This window comes from Capricornis sumatraensis, chromosome 21 (genome assembly GCF_032405125.1).
Source record: "Capricornis sumatraensis isolate serow.1 chromosome 21, serow.2, whole genome shotgun sequence".
Lineage (NCBI taxonomy): Eukaryota > Metazoa > Chordata > Mammalia > Artiodactyla > Bovidae > Capricornis > Capricornis sumatraensis.
In genome coordinates this window covers 31,530,562-31,548,655 of record NC_091089.1, presented here as the reverse complement: position 1 = coordinate 31,548,655, position 18,094 = coordinate 31,530,562, and the positions used below count along the sequence as shown (strand labels likewise).

At 36.5% G+C, this 18,094-nt stretch overlaps 1 protein-coding gene across 2 annotated transcripts in view; it reads right to left on the bottom strand.

Annotated features, from left to right (window-relative positions):
* Positions 1 to 18,094, bottom strand: part of CDH2 (cadherin 2) — a 242,442-nt gene that overhangs the window by 71,447 nt on the left and 152,901 nt on the right. Inside the window, exon 1 of one of the 2 annotated variants that reach the window (XM_068993837.1) lies at positions 12,457 to 12,526. The exons of the other annotated variant lie outside the window; for it this stretch is intronic. The gene's annotated coding sequence lies outside the window, so the exon portion shown is untranslated. Of the gene's footprint in view, positions 1 to 12,456; positions 12,527 to 18,094 lie in introns of those variants that run through there. 2 annotated transcript variants of the gene reach the window in all.

Genomic DNA, 18,094 nt, shown 5'->3' with positions numbered 1-18,094 from the left:
AGCATGTGACCCCAGAGAGTCTGGCTCTGAGAAAACACTTTGGAGGAAGCTGCATAAAGGTGGTCACTTAAAATCTTTTAGCTTTTCTAGCACCCTTGTCCCCAGTGGTTTAACAGTTCTGTCATCAAACCGTTCTGAGATTTTTAAACAAATGGTAATTTTCATTGCTCTGATTTTAAAATAAGCAACATTTTGACCACTGCTCAGTTTTAAAGGACTGTGATGTATTACGTGTTGTATTAACTGTAAATGTGTTGTATTGATATTAATTCTTTTTGTACATTAAATAAGTGGAATCAATACATTAACTGAAAATAAGTCCAGTGCCAACTGAAAAAGTTTTCCTTAGTGAGATATTGGTCCTGACTTCATCCTGTGGTTGTGATTTAATGCACAAACAGCACCTCGTTCACATGCTTAATCAGTAATTACCAGGTTTTACTGCTTTCAAAGTCACACAAATTAAAAAGCTTGCTAATTTCAATGGTATTACGGACTACACTGCTTTCCTTTAAATTCACAGGCTGAAATTCTAATCCCTAATACCTTGGAACATAAGTATTGGGGTGGCCAAATATTCGTTTGGGTTGTAACATCTTACAGAAAACCCCCCCAAAATTTTGGCCAACCCAATGTATTTGGGGTCACAAAGAATCGGACACGACTAAGCGACTGAACTTAATGTATTTTGAGATACGGTTTTCAAAGAGGTAACTAAGGTAAATGAGCTCATAATGAGTAGACCCTCATCCAGTATTACTGGCATCTTATAAGAAGAGGAAATTTGGACATATTTGCACATATACACAGAGGAAAGGTCATTGTATGGATATAGGGAAAGATGGCCATCTCCAAGACAAGGAGAAAGATCTCGAGAAAATCCAAACCTGTTGGCATCTTGATCTCAGACTTCCAGTCTCCAGAATGGTGAGATAAATTTCTGTCATTTAAACCACCCACTCTATAGTCTAACAAGTGGGTAACACATGAATTCCATTTATTAACAATTGGTCAATGTTTATTGAATGTTGTCTTTTTCACTTTTGACTTAGCTGCACCATGAATATTTTCTCAAATTTGACAAGATTCACTTCTGCCCTAGCACCAAATGCTGAGCCTTACTTACAAGAAAATTTTTATAGAAACACAGATATTAACAGAAAAATAAAAAGTGGAAAACTATTATGCTATAGAACCTTAGTCACAGCACTAATATATATTTATAATTTATATATTTATTTACTATTTATGGACTTTCAAAAGGTTTTCAGAAGGACTATGACAGAATATGCTTACCAAAAAGTTGGTTAAAAATAAAAAGGAGAATAGACAGAAGCCACGTGAAAGGGAGAAAGAGATATACAAGGGACACGGTAAAATTAGTAAGATTAGATTTAAAATTTAACTTTGAAAATGAGGAAAGCAAACATCACAGTCATATGACTTGTGGGGAGAAATATATAGTTCACTGGAATGAAGCTGATTCTGTTATTAACACATTTTCCTAATGGATGTTAGGCAAAGAATTCTCAGTAACTTAATAATATTTTCAACTTTCATTTTCCAAAACAAGAAGCAGTTTGATCATTTTTAATATATACGTTTTAAATAAAAGGTGATGATATGTTTATTTTAACATAAAATATATCCTTAGCAGTGAAACCATTCTCTATGTTACTGTTATGGCAGATACATGACATTACGCATTTGTCAAAAGCCATACCCTAAGCAACAACTAAGGGTTAATCCTAAAGTAAATTAAGGACTTTATAGTCATGTATCATTATTGGTTGCAGCAAATGTGCTACATTAATGCAAGATGTTAGTAACAGGGAAAACTTTCAAGGGGGTGGATATGAACTCTGTATTTTGCACTCAATTTTTCTATAAACTTAGAACTTTTCCAGACAATAGTAAATTAATAATTAAAAAAAATTTCCCTAAGGGGATGGTCTAACCAGCTATATTATCAGATATTTGAAAGGAATAGATAGTTGTCAATATCCTCAGTCTCTGCCAAGCATGAGTGCCAGTGAATTACTCCAACACGTTAGCAGGAGCCAGATAATATAACTTAATCAATAACTTTACATAAACATCCTATGTATGGAGATACTGAATTGGTGTTTCACGAAAGTCATAATATTTTATTACATGTAATAAAGTTGAAATTCTGTTATTTTATTTAAAAAAAGGAACTCAATTTGAAAATTTTTTTTCTGACAATCTTTACATTAGAATATTAATTTTTCTTGAGTGCTTAAATAACTTAAAGTAGAAACTCCAGAATTTCAAAACATAGGATAAAAGAAAATGAGCTGCTTTAGACAACTAAAAAAACAAGCTTGATCCACTGAATAATTCAAATTTAAAACAACTCTGCTACTGCTAAGTCACTTCAGTCGTGTCCGACTCTGTGCAACCCCATAGACGGCAGCCCACCAGGCTCCCCCGTCCCCGGGATTCTCCAGGCAAGAACACTGGAGTGGGTTGCCATTTCCTTCTCCAATGCATGAAAGTGAAAAGTGACTGAAGTCGCTCAGTCGTGTCTGACCCTCAGTGACCCCATGGACCACAGTTTTCCAGGCTCCTCCGTTCATGGGGTTTTCCAGGCAAGAGTACTGGGGTGAGGTGCCATTGCCTTCTCCAAAAACAACTCTACTCACAATTAAATGTTTGTGCCTGAAAATATCATAGTATTAAATAAGAACTTTATATTAGAGCCACTGCATAGTTTCCATATTAATATGTAGTTAATGGGTTCTAGACTACATAGAACTTTGTTAGCATGATTAATACAAAATTAAACACCAGTGAAATAATTATTTTAAAGTAATTTTGACTCTTAAAACTATATCTCAAATTAATGTTAACCATAAAAACATAATATCCTTATAAAATATTAACAGGAAACCACAGATCTTCTATATTAAACGTATTAGCAGTTTAATAGCACACATTAACCATAGGAATGAAAATGTGAACATATACACATATGGTTTATAATTCTTACCTAAGTAAAGCATCAACCATATTTAGAAACAATTATGAGAGAATGCTGTAAAAGAATTTTGTGCCTAAATACCCCTTTGACTTTTATTGTATTTTTTTCCCCACATTAATGGCTATTTCTGAAGGCATACTGGGAAAACAGAAAGAGTTTCACAGTGTTAACAGATGTTCTCCTTCCGTGTGTACAGGGCAATATTTATTAAGGAACTAGCTCTTTATCAATGAAGAAGTTATAGGGAGAAGGGTAGGGAAGAATTACCTTAACACTAAGGATTTCATGGTTTTTTTCTTTTAGATTCCAATGAAGAATGGTTATCAACTGCAGGTTTGCTCATAAATCTGCTTAGATATTCTTTGCTTACTCTAGAATGTTTCTGCATTTCCATTTCAGCAACAATTATTCCTAGGTGGTGGCCTTAGAGTCCACCAACCCTTTCACACATGCACAGTGGGATACACGAGAGATAGTCTGGAAATGTCCACATGGACTTTGGTAGAAAAAGTCAGTACACTTTCTCTTTCTTTTTTAAGCTACATATATAGTGTTTGATGTGGATCATTTTAAAAGTCTTTATTGAATTTGTTACAATATTACTTTGGTTTTATGCTTTGGTTTTTGGGCTGCAAGGCATGTGGGATCCTAGCTCCCCAACCACTGAGCAAACCCATACTCTGCATTGGAAGGTGAAGTCTTTACTGCTGGACCGCCTGGAAAGTCCCACATTTTTTTCATAGCGTATAATTATAATAAGAAAAATGAAATACAGAGTTGGGAAACATACTATAAAATACACATAGAACTTCTATACAAAACTGAAAAAATATTTGTTATAAGAAATTTCAGCTTATTTGCATGAAATAAGCCTTTTCATAACTTTTTAAGACTGAGAAATCAAATGCTTGATAATTTCTATTAAGGAAAACTATTCACAGAAGTTAGTGGTAGCAAATGGGTAGGTAGCATAGAGTACATTCATTTTTCTCCAAATGATAGAAAACCCTTTTTTGTCATGAACCATGAGGAATACATTGATTAAATTTCCTGGTCCTTCTTTAATTGACAAACACAATGTTGAAATTCCCTGTGGAAATGCAAAGTTTTTCATATGTCTTATCGTAAGTATTTAGAAATAATGATAAAATTTGACTTCATGCATAGATAAGTATTGCTCTAACAGTCAATAATTTTCCTTAGGATTTAAAATGTAACATCAACTAAATATCACAAATATATCATTTTTATCCTTTTTCCAAAGCTGAACTTTGCTTCAAATCCACAAGCTCTGTGAGTATGTGTAATATTTACACAGCCTTTGTGATTTTCAAATAAGTTCATTCAGGTGCTCCAAAATGCCAGTTAAATAGGCTATTTTTTTCAAGCGAATTACTCTCCTTCAACAAATCTGCAGTGAACAACAATTCAAACACACTCACAATCCATTTTTCTATTAGTCAATAAATTCTTGCAAAAAAAAAAAAGTGGACAGCTTGTGCACCTTGGTATAGATCAGCAAATATGGTTTTCTTATTCCTGATCTTTGCATAAAGCTGTTGTCATTTATTTTCATAATATCAATTTATGTGGAGTTAAGATTTATGAGCAAACTTCTATATACAAGAGCTTCTACGTGAGTAAAACTAACACCAATCATAGGACTCTCAGATTAAACTCCTGATGTTTATGTCTTCATGTCACTTACAGCCCTTACACCTTAGGGCCAGAGCATCAGCCTTATGTAACATTTGCCTAAAATTTTCCTTTACAGTGCTCCTTTATCTCTTCAAATATTTGATTTATAAAAGTTTGTTTTGCTTTTTTTTTTCCAAAATAAATAATGCTCTTCAAGGATTCTAATGACTGCTATGAACCAACACATTTCAGTGTTAGCATTAGTCGCTCAGTTGTGTCCAACTGTTTGTGATCCCATGAACTGTAGCCCACCAGGTCCCTCTGTCCATGGAATTCTCCAGGCGAGAATACTGGAGTGGATAGCCTTCCCTTCTCCAGGGGATCTTTCCAACCTAGGGATCAAACCTGGGTCTCCTGTATTACAGGTATAGAATATTTACCATCTGAGTCACCAGGGAGGCCCAAAGTTCATTAACAATTATGAACCAACCTACTTAACGAATTCCTTCAAGTCGCCAACATGCAATGATAATTTTGATCTAATCATCTCTTTGATGAGTGCTGTCACTATGAAGTGTGACGTGCCATCGCTACCTCTCCAGAGTGTATTATTCAAAAATGGATCCTTTCCTGTTTCTTCCACTTCCCTGGCTGCCGGTATAGCATTGGTGATGCACAGACAGATGGTAACATAAATTCTCCCTTTGTGTGAGGCATTCTGGCTTAAAGCACTATGTGTAAAATCTTATAAATGGCTTTTGGAGCTTGATGCTAGCGTGCTGTACTCAGTCTCATAAAGGAATTTCCTTACTTTCTGCTTAAGAGAATCCAAAATTTCTCCTGCTTAAATTAGGTGTTTTGGGGTATGGTGCCCTCAAAGTGAGTCCTGCATGTAGCTTCACTTGATCATTTTTGCATGAAATTAAACCTTTAGACCAAATGTGAAAATAATTATAAGCACACATGGATTCTAATTTGAGGGAAAACATTTGAGGGGTTTCTGATGACTGAAGTCTTTTCATTTTTCACTAGGCTGGGACAGGAAGCATAATTGAAAATGAAATCTAAACACAACAGAAACTACAGGCAGGTACAGCTTCAGAAAATCTGTCTGTAAATAATACAGAAAAATAAACTTTAGGTAATATTGTCTAATAATATTACATATGTTACAACATAATAATATTGTCTAATATAATACAAATGAGCATTATAAACATTACAACTAGAAAATATATATTTCAGATCTGCATTTTTGAAACATTTAAAAATAAAGCATATGAAAAGCTAGGAAAATTAAATATACCATTATCCACATGATAATATTGAATATTAATTTTCATTTAATAATTAATAGGCTTTACAACACTCAAAATATAATCACTATTTATAGTTCTGAATAACCAAAAAGTATTTTCAAAACAATCAATTTTTGTAACTTACAGTCCCTTTTAGTAATTTAGTAAATTTTAAATCCAGAAATAGCAATTTATTTCTAAGGAGTCTGTTTTTAAAAACCAATGCAAATTTAACATAATAGAGACACTTTAATTTTTTTAAAAGCACACAAAATTAACTATTGATTTTGACTGAGATTTTCTGTTAATTTTAAAATCCAATAGGAATAAACAACAACAAAAAAAGCAAAAGAAGGAAGGAAAAATAAGGTGGGAAGAGGAAATAACTGAGAAAACTTAAAAAAATAATAATTCTCTAGTATATGATAAAAGATAAAAGTAAAATGTATACATATTTTTCTTTTAGAATTAATATTTTTAAAGATTTTTTTTTATGGGGACTATCTTTAAAGTCTTTAATGAATTTGTTACACTACTGTTTCAGCTTTCTGTTTTGATTTTTTTTTTTGTCCAGGAGGCATCTAGATTTAAGCTGCCTGGCCAGGAATCGAACCTGCACCCCTAGCACTGTACCACGAGGGAAGTCCTCTCTTTTAGAATTAAACAGAGAAAAGTATGAGCAAAACATGGAAGCAAATTAAATAGAAAGAATAAAAGTAACATCAGCATAAAATTTTCACTTAGGATAAGGACACTGATATAAAAACAGTGATCAGATAACAGAGGGGATTCAGTGAGAAAGAAGATTCTGGTGTTCACTCCAGTTGCAAGTGAGTACTTGATCAATGAAAAGATCTGGGGAGATGCTATGCAGAGACTTGAGTCTATACAAGTCTTACCAAAGTGGAAAAATAATAAAAATTTTCAGTAAGTTTTTATAAAAAAGAAAAAAAAAAACAAAAAACAGAGCATTCAAATGTGATTTTCACTGTCATGAGTTAGTTTCTTGAACTATTCCCAGATGGTTCAGTGGTAAAGAATCTGCCTGCCAGTGTAACAGATGCAGGAGACTTGGGTTTGATCCCTGGGTCAGGAAGATTTCTTGGAGTAGGAAATGGCAACCCACTCCAGTAGTCTTGCCTGGGAAATCCCATGGGCAGACAGCCTGGTGGGCTACAGTCCATGGGGCTGCAAAGAGTTGCTCAGTAACTGACTGAGCAACTGATAGCACACAAACACATCATAAAAACGCCTTCACATTTTTAATACCATAAAAAAAGTTCAACCATGAGTATCTACAGCACATCTGTATCTCATTCTTGACAACTGGTTGGGAAATACTGATCTATTCTGCCATACTGCTGTAATATAAAGGTTTAGGTTGGCATTGTGAATGATGACCAGTATTTCCAGTTTTTCTCCTCCCTCTAAACATTCAGAAAGATAACACTTATCCCCTTCACCCTTGGCATGACCACATGGCTTACTTTGGTTAGTAAAATCTGTAGACTAAAGTGACACGCATGACTTCCCAGCAGCAGTATTTAAAAGCTGATACCCTCTATACCCACACAAAAGTATAATTCAAAAGATACACGCACTGCTATGCTTCAGTTCAGTTCAGTCGCTCAGACGTGTCCAACTCTTCGCCACCCCATGAACCGCAGCACGCCAGGCCTCCCTGTCCATCATCAACTCCCGGAGTTTACCAACTCATGCCCACTGAATCGGTGATGCCATCCAACCTTCTCATCCTCTGTCATCCCCTCTCTTCCCACCTTCAATCTTTCCTAGCATCAGGGTCTTTTCAAATGAGTCAGCTTTTCGCATCAGGTGGCCAAAGTATTGGAGTTTCAGCTTCAACATCAGTCCTTCCAATGAACACCCAGGACTGATCTCCTTTAGGATGGACTGGTTGGATCTCTTTGCAGTCCAAGGGACTCTCAAGAGTCTTCTCCAACACCACAGTTCAAAAGCATCAATTCTTCGGCACTCAGCTTTCTTCACAGGCCAACTCTCACATCCATATATGACCACTGGAAAAACCATAGCCTTGTCTAGATGGACCTTTGTTGGCAAAGTAACGTTTCTGCTTTTTAATATGCTGTCTAGGTTGGTCATAACTTTCCTTCCAAGGAGTAAGTGATAGCAGCACAATTCACAATAGCCAAGACATGGAAGTAAGATAGATGTCCATCAGCAGATGAATGGATAAAGATGTGGTACAGAGAGACAAAAGAATACTACTCAGCCATAAAAAAGAATGAAACAATTTCATCTGCAGCAACATGAATGCAACTAGAGATTATTATGCTAAGTGAATTAAGTCAGAAAGAGAAAGACAAATACCATATGATATCACATATACATACAATCTAAAATATGACAAATGAACCTATCTACAAAGTAGAAACCGACTCTCAGACACAGAGAACAGATTTGTGGCTGTCAAGGGGTAAGGAGACGAGAGGGATGAGCTACAAGCTTGGGGTTGGTAGTTGCATACTATTACATATAGAATGGACGGCCAACAAAGTCCTACTGTATAACACAGGAACTATATTCAATATCCTAGGATAAACTATAATGTAAAAGAATATAAAAAAGAATACATATATATGTATAACTTAGTCACTTTGCTTTACAGCAGAAATTAAAAAAAAAAAAAGCTGATGCTCTCTTTCTCTGCAGTGGTGATTATGAAAGAATATGTTAAATGCAGATGATAACAGGATTGAACCCCTGGTGATGAGTGAGCCCATCAATGGAGAACTGCCCTGGAGTCACCTGCCACCACAGTGGAGTTCTTCGCAGGAAGAAGAAATTGACATTTTGTTGTGTTAGGCACAGAAGACTGGGGGTAATTGTTACTGCAGCACATTCTAACCTGTCCTGCATGATAATGAATCAACTTGAGTGAACTCAAAGCTTCTCAATGCAGTAGAACTAAGTTGAAATGTCTATGAAATGAAATAAATCAAAATAAAAGCTATTTTAGGTCAAATTAACACGATTAAAGTATTTCTTATTCCGGATTTCCCCAGCAAAAGAAAGAGGTTTTATTATAATATTCTCCAAAGTATTATAAAATCTAGAGAAGCTGTTATTTTGTTTCATTTCCAGGGCAAGTCATGTAATATTTAACTAACATCTGTATACAAGCTGTCACAAATAAAAAATAGAGTAAAGAACTATGATACTCTTCTTGGATATGAAACTGAAAAAAATCAAAACAAGCAGTGGGGATGATATGACATTCAAAATATGAAATTTAGATTTTCAGTTGTCCAATAATGGCCATGCATACAATTTCATATATTAAACTTTTGGAAAAGCAGTAAGATTATTACATTCTCCCTTATATGCATTCTAATAACTCAAAAATTTTAAGCTGTTCTTCACTTCATTGCTATTCTTCCTCCAGGCATCTCTGTGCCATGAAATTCAATGAAAACCCTTTCTTTTGACAGAATCCAGCTAAAAATATATAAAATGATCAATGTTCAGGCAGAATTACTCTCCCTCTCTCTCTCTCTCTTTTTTCCCCCAGAATGTGCCCATTAACAAATTACATTGAAATATCACTACCTCTAATTAAATTACTCTGACAGAACACAGGTTGTGTAGAAGATTCTTTTCCCAAATGTATGATTATTAGTCTCTGAAATTTGATGTAATTTAGTTAGCTTCATATTTCAGGCTACTCATGTCAACAAAGAAGGAATCCTAATTCCTAAGTTTAATGACAGGTTTTTGTTATTTTTAAAAGAAAACGGAGTTCTCCTAATAAACTTTACTGAAAAAAGCAGTTCTTGCCACCTGGAGTTTTCAAGCGCACCACTAGAAAGGAAAAAACAAAACTAAATTAATCTTGTTGTCTACATCAGTTTCGACAGTGTGGCCACAAAATGAGCCACAGAGGCCAAGAAGGAAAAAATGTCCCCAGAAAGCCCAACTTACTAAGACACGGGCACACCAAGGAAAAAAATGAAGTTTGAAGAAGAGAAAGAGGCACACAGAACATAATGTTCATTAAGCAACTTAGCTCTACTGTTACGACGTTGCATTAATGGAAATTAAAGTCCATGGGACTATTAAATCCTACAGTATTTGCTGATAGTAAAGTTGCAAAACAAACAGGGTAATATTTTTATCCTAAACACTTAAATTAAAAGAATATTTATTCCTTTACACACTATTAGGAGGAAAAGATGCCTGTCATATGTGAACAAATGACAATGTATTTTAAATAGTTCTTGGAAATCTGCCGTAATATATAACTCATAACTTAAAAGCCAAATTCCTAATTATGAATGCTAAATTCCCCCAAAAGATATACTGGGTCACCACCTCCTGGAAAGAACTCTGTGAAGAGGAAAGATGGACTTTCTACAGAAAGCAAACTATAAAAATCTTAACAAAAACACCACCAAAACCCACAACATCACATGCTCTACCTCTAAAGGCTGTCTATGGTTTTTTGAACATGAACAAATTGACGTGTATGTATTGTCTTTAATATACAGTGGATTCCATAAAAATGTCATCAGTGTTACCATGCCTTTCACAGAGCCAATGAAGTTGTTCAAAGTAATTACATAAAATCCCTAAGCTGCCAATGTTAAGTAGTAAAAGCGATGAACAAATTCTAATATAAATTCAGTCAATGGGTTATTAGTTGGTAAACATCACCATATAACCTGGGGAAAAATACTGCCTCCATCTTTTCATTGTCTCAGTAACCAGCTTTCAACTTTTTGGAAGAATAATTGTATAACCTTAAAAAGCGGCTCTAGTAGCATGAAAGCATCCTTCCAGCAACTTAAACAGATAGTTCTAATTCAACTTACTCTGATCTACCACAGATAGTCACAAGAAAAACAAGGGCAAGTCATCTATAACATATAATTTTAAAAGTGGGCTTTGATTTTAATGGATCATTATAACAATAGTAAAGGGCTATTTCAAGATTATTTGGTTTTACACAAATGCATAAATACCTGAAAATCCTCTTTTAAATGTCAATTACTCATTTATCTTTATAAATTACATTTTATGCTTACTAACTTTTTTTTTCCAATGCCTAGAATTGCAGTCATTTCCAACTGCTGTCACTGGTTTAAAAGAACCAAACCAACAAAAACAAAAACAAAAACAAAAAACAAAAAAAAATCCTCTTCAGAAGTATTTCCCTTCCTTCTATCATAGTCTGAAATGAACATCTACCTCTGTGAACACACAACATCAGCAATCCAAAGAGCTGGGGAGAAATCTGCTGCTTCACCTGGCAATGGTAAGCCTTAGCCTCATTAATGGGTTGACATTTCCTCTTGGAGAAATGATTACACCTCTATTTCACCATTCTCATTAATTACATCAAAGTGCATGGGCTGAATGGTCACGAACTGTAATACTATGGCCATCTCATGGATGTGCCACACTGTGATTTATTTGAAACAATTTTAGGTGCAAGAGTTTTCTGCCTGGGGGCATTATCCTTAACCCCACTTTTCTAAATGACACTAAGACATTTAGTCCAGCTCTTATGTATCCTTATAAAGGGTCGGGATACGTTTAAATTTTACAGAGATAAAGATTTTGCGTATTTGATTTACCTCATAAATACACAGGCAGGTATTAAAGGATTTTCATTACATTAACCAAGATGATATCTAGGCAAGTATCCAGTGTATACACTATTTATTCCCAACTTAACTAATTCCCGGTCTGCATGTGTTAGCTACAATAAATTGAGTTAGGTTAAAAGCATATCCTTATCTTGTCCCGGTAAGTATATACAATAAACAGACTAGTCAGAATCATCTTTTAGGCTTTTAGTCTAAAAGCCCCCAAAGTAGTCAGGTTTGGGGGTAATACACCATTAGCCCTATTTTAAAAACAGTAACTTAGGCATCTGACTTCCAGAGTCATTAAAATGAATTAAAACAACAGATGTAAGTAATTGAGACAAAGGCAGGAAAAACATACATCTAAACAAGAATGATGAAAAATCTATTAAAGGTGAATTTTTCATCTAAAAAAAATCCATTTTTTTTAAGAATGAGAGATATAAAAACCAAGAACAAAGAGAAGCCCAAGGTATGAAGGAGACTCTTAGATAGCATGGCATGGCACAGCCAGGTTATGTTTTTGGGGGACCACTTTGCTCCAAATAGGCTACAAGGATAATAAAGTATAAAGAGTTTTTAAAAAGAGATAAACAGGACTCCTTTGGTGGTCCAGTGACTAAGAATCCATCTGCCAATGTCAGGGAACATGGGTTCAATCCCTGGTCCAGGAAGATTCCACATACTGAGGAGCAACTAAGCCTGTGCAACCACAACTACTGAAGCTCGTATGCCCAGAACCAGTGCTTTGCAACGAGGGAAGCCATTGCAACTGGAGAAAATACTCAGCACAGCCAAAATAAATAGGTTTTTTTTAAAAAAGAGAGAGAGAGACAAAATCTAGCTAGACTAAAAAACAAGATAAACATCTCTGTGGTCCAGAAATTACCTTAATGTAATCTGCCATCTGGACAGGAAGCTGTCAGGGACAATCTGAAGTTCAAGTTCTGTTCAAAATCAGAGGAAGTAGACACAGCATACAGGTTGCCACTTGACACCATGGAATAAGCTGAGACTGGACTCAGGGTGAGTTTGTGCAATAGCAAAGTGAGAGATGAAAACAAAAATTCCACAATCTCAATTCATCACACGTCAAAAAAAAAAAATCTAACACAAAGTACAGCCAAGAAAATCTACAATCAGAACTTAACACACTCCAAATGAATTTAATTACATGGAACATTCCCCTAGTTCACTCTATCCTGCTGGCCACTCTGTCTCCAATTCTATAAGATGCGTTGAGGTTCTGACCAGGATCTTTACTTCTCTCCATTCTCACCTTAAGGTGATTTCAACCATCTCCAAGGTTTTAAAAAGCACCTACACAAAGATGAATGTTGAAAAAGTACATATAAACCTTGACTGCTCTTTGGAGATCTAAACTCCTATATCCAGTTGCCTACGTGACACCTCCATTTGGACATCCAACGGGCAACTCAAAATGAACAGATGCCAAAGCCAGCTCTTGACGTACTGCTGTCCCACAGCCCCAACCAAAGACAAACACCATGGTGAACAGTTTCACCTTCCACCCAAATGCTCTGACTACAAGTCTAGGAGTTGAGCTTGACCCTTGTTATGAGTCCAAAAGCAAACTATCTGAAAGTTCCATCAGCTCTACTTTCAAAATAAATCTCCAATATTATGACGTTTCTCATCACACCCACGGCAAACACCTTATCACCAGACATTATCTGGGTTGAATTACAGCTGGAGCTTCTAACCCATCCGTCACTTCCACTCTTTGTGACACCCAGAGAGGCCTTTCAAAAACATAAACTCGACCATGTTCAAAGACTTCCTGTCACACATAGAACGAAACCCTTAACAAAGCCCTTGGCTCTGTAACCTCTTCCTCCTGGAGCTCCTTGGGTGTCCACAGTCACGTAGGTTGTCTGGTGACTCCTCCAACCATTCACACGGAATCTTGCCTCAGACCCTTTTACGTGCATTTGAAATATTAAACAATGCAGCAGAGAGAGGAGGAAAGAGAAAGACAGGAAGCAAGAAAACTTGGACAACCAGGCAGGCAGGAGATTGAGTCAACTGTCCAGGTAAAAGACCATTAGGTTAAATTTAGTTTTTTAAGCCTTAATGGTTAAAGTTATCTTTCTCTAATTTTTCCAATTTGCTTCCTTTCTTTCTTTTATTTTTCCAATTTGCTTCCTTCCTTCCTTTTTTTTTTTTACTATGTCACTGATATCAATGGGTGATTAGAATTGACTTTTTCCAATCAAATCAGATAATGAATAAAAGGAATGTGAGACCATCTTTTTATTTATTAGCTGGGTTCACTAGGGACAAGTGATAGGAGTCATAGAACGCATAGGGAAGGGGTACAGCATGTCATGTATCTTAATAAGAGCTAAGCAAACAGACAGCGAACAAAAGTGTCTTGAAGCTTGCAGCCTTGTCATTGGTCTAAGGAGTGAAACCTGCAGCCAGGGCTAGGATGCCATAGACCACCCAGAGTGTGTGCTCTACTGCGCGATGTGACCTCTCACACAACAGTGGTGTGAAAAGCTCCAGGAGGAATGGACAAATTCCAACCAGCTCCTCAACATTAGGGAATAAGGCAAACACCAACAGTCTAGTGCTGGGCTAGTATTCGTTCATGGATGCATGAAGTCTCCTCAAATTTGGGGAACACTAAGAATGAGCATAAAGAAGCTTGGTTTCAACATCTAATAACCAACTATAACCTGCTTCAATGAGAAGGTGGATAGGATGACTTTGTTTAAAAATATTTTTTAATTGATACATAGTTGATTTATGATGTTGCTTTAGTTTTTGATATACAGCAAAGTGACTCATAAATACATAAATTCTTTTTTATATCCTTTGCATGGCTCTTAATATGAAGAAACAAAAGGCAAAGGTGGGGATTGTGCTTTCTTCCTTAGGTCCAGCAGTACTAGTTAGTGGTATCACGTGAACTTGTCTTGTGTGTATGTGTGAATCCATCTATCCGCTTGGTGCTATATTCTGAATAAGCAGTAACTACAGAGTAGGGAGTTGACTTACTTAACAGATTAATTTAGTAGGTACAGAGTAAGCAGCCAACTAATATTCTCACTACTACCGTTTCCAAGTCCAGAGCTCAGAATGTTGGTGATATATCATCTGAACTATCATCTGCTGTTGTTGGTTAGTGGGTAAATCATGTCCGACTCTTTGCAGCCTCACAAACTGTAGCCTGCCAGGCTGCTATATCCATGGGATTTCCCAGACAAGAAAACTGGAGTGGGTTACCATGTCCTTCTCCAGGGGATCTTCCTGACCCAGGGATCGAACCCATATCTCCTGCATTGGCAGGCAGATTCTTTACCACTGAGCCACCTGGGAAGCCCCAACTTTCACTTGCGTGCTTAGTTGCTCAGTCGTATCCAACTCTTTGTGACCCCATGGACTGTATGTAGCCCGCCAGGTTCCTCTGTCCATGGGATTCTCCAGGCAAGAATACTGGAGAATATTGGCCATTCTCTTCTCCAGGGGATCTCCCCACCCAGGGATCAAACCCAGTCTCCCCCACTGCAGGCAGATTCTTTACCGTCTGAGCCACCAGGAAAGCCACAGTGATCCTAATACGTCCATCTACTTACTTTCTCATGTTTTTTTCTGCAGTTTCCTATGGTATATGTGGCGATACAGAAGGCCACCTAGTGTAAATTCCTTGGTCACACTGACAGTGAGACCACTGCTGCCCGAAATTCTTGCGGGGGGCATCCTGAGAAGCACCCATTACATCTCAAGATGAAGAGAGATTTCCACGTTTCCCCCAACGGCCCATACTCCACAAAAATTAACCAAATGATTCCTTGTCTGCCATTTAAGGTGAATACAGAGATGAAGATAACAAGATCCCCAATCTCCAGGAGTTTAAAATTGGGAGGAAAGACTTTCAATAACCAACAGTCAAGTAAAACAACATATAACAAGGTGGGCTAAACCAAAGCTCTGGATAATAACATCTGAAGGGAGAAAGGGGACCACTGAAGATGCAGTGAAATGGCAGCCATCTTTTTAATTTTTAATTTTATTAAATCTTCACCCTAGAATACACTTTTTTTTCTTTTTATAAAATCATTTTAAATTTAGTTATTATTTTTTTTGGCTGTACTGCACAGCAAGCAGGGTCCCAGTTCCCCAACCAGGGACTGAACTCCCATGCCGCCTGCACTGGAAGCTCAACATCCTGACCACTGGACCTCCAGGGAAGTCCTCACAGCAGCCAGCTTTGGATCTGAGCAGTAAAGGATGAACAGGACACTGATAGACTGTGTGCGGACAGGCGAGAGGTGGTGCTTCAGCATGAATGGGGCATGGCAGCTTGGCACTGACGGTGCCTTCACAGAGGCAGCAGTGTTTATGCAAAGAGCCATGTCTGGATCAGCTCAACAGTTCCTCACTCAGTGCCTTTGTTAAGGATGAATATTGGTGAAGGAGCTTTTTTAAGGGCAAATTTGTTTGGCAAGGTGTTTTTAGGACATATTATCTTTATAAGGGAGGGAGTTTCATGGACTAAAGTCTCTTATTGAGAGACGTGGTCTCCAGGTAGACTGAAACCCATCCAGCCGAATGGAGAAACGTCAACAGAGGCACGAACGAAAGATCTGATCATTGACACACACGAAATTGGTTCGAAGAATTGAGGGACAGTATGTGTGTACACCATGCTGGTATGCAGTAGGATTCGGGTGTTAAAATTTAAATGCCATTCTAGTTTTTAAAAAAGACTTGGCATTTCCCCTTTGCTGGAGCCCCTGGGGTGAGACCTTTTAATATAAAGAAGACCATGAGTGGCATTTTTTAAACATGGGGATTATTTTAAAAAATACACAATATATTAATAATATGCAAGCTGTGATTATAAAGAAATAAGATTGATTCTGCGAGTCACACTGAAAAATCAGAGTCATTACATAACAAGCACGCCTTGAATAAATTATAGTCCAACCAACAGGGGCACTAAATATGCACTTTAATTTGGAGTACAGTACAGAAGTAACTTCAGTTTCTAATGAGATGAATTATTAATAAAGCTAAAAGATACTTTTAAAAAACCACTGCTTTTATAAAAGCCAGCTCTAATCTCCTATATTTTATAAGTAATCTCCAAGAAAACACTACCATTTTATACTCAATTGAACCATCCCCTCAAATAGTCTGACATAGTGTACTGTTCTCTGAAAAAGAAGTAACTGCATTGATGATGGCTTTTTTTTTTTTATCATTTTCTTGTTTGTCAAGAAAAAAGAGAGAGAGAGACAACAGGCGACCACAAGTAAGTAAAGTCAGTTCTGGCTGTGGCTCCACCGATACCCAATAATCCTCTGAACAGCATTGGATTTCTGCTGCTTCTCATGCAGTGAACAGCCAATAATAAATGGTGGCTGTCACAAAAAATATGCATACTTAAAGTCTAAAATTCCATATTATGACAAATTCCTGAGTGGATATTACCACTTAAAGTGATACTACAGTGTTTTCCTTTTTAGTTGTTTTTTTTCAATGTTGTTGAGTAAGTTTTAAAAGGCAATAGCTTCTCTGAGACAAAAAGCAAAGGATAACTCCTACCGGAGTTATTCTGATTCTGAGCTCCCTATGCAGGGAGCTCAGGTTCAATCCCTGGTCAGGGAACTAGATCCCACACGCTGCAGTGAAGATCAAAGATCCTGCGTGCTGCAACTGAGACCCACTGCAGCCAAATAAATGAATAAATAATTTTAAAAATCCAAGTTTGAAACAATGGATGAAAGGGGAGCAACAGCTAGAGTGATCAAAATCACAACAATGATTCAACGGTCATTTTTCCTCTCAAGAGGTTCACAAATTACATGGGCATTTTAAACAAATCATCATTCATAACCTAGCTGCTTTCCTTTGGCTAGAATTTATATGTTATTGAGAAAAGTAAAAGAAGTTCAAGTTATTCTGTTTGAAACACAGCTCTTCCTTCCACAGACCAGTCACCTTCTTTGCATGAAACAGATTTCAGTCATTTCTGAATACAGGTGTCACAATGAGTATAAATCTTTGAAGATCAAACAATATGAGCAGTATTTCAAGTTCTAAATTCTATGCCTTATCCTTTTTAAAAATAATGAATGTCAACAAGGAAAGGTAAAACTTCTTTAGAACACACTTTCTTAGAATGGTTCTTTAGAATTATTTAGTAAGGAATACAAAACTCTTAACACTCTGGAAAATAAAACTATGCATTTGAGACAACTAAAGATGTAATCCATGTTTCTCCTAAGTTTGCAGTTTTGACGGCCCAAAGCAAAACTGATGACCTACAAAGTTCCTGGGGAGATTACATGACCAGAAAACCAATGACTATTTAGGGATTAGGTTATGGCAGAAAAGGTGCTCCTTTAACTTCTTTGTGACCTCTTTTCTTTGAAAAGTTTCTAATAAAATAACCTCAATATTCATTATAAAGGAGATAATCTCTATTCAGTTCTTATCATAATGGCTACACAAAAACATTCTGTTGGAAGTTTTGGTTACTGATGAGTAGCATT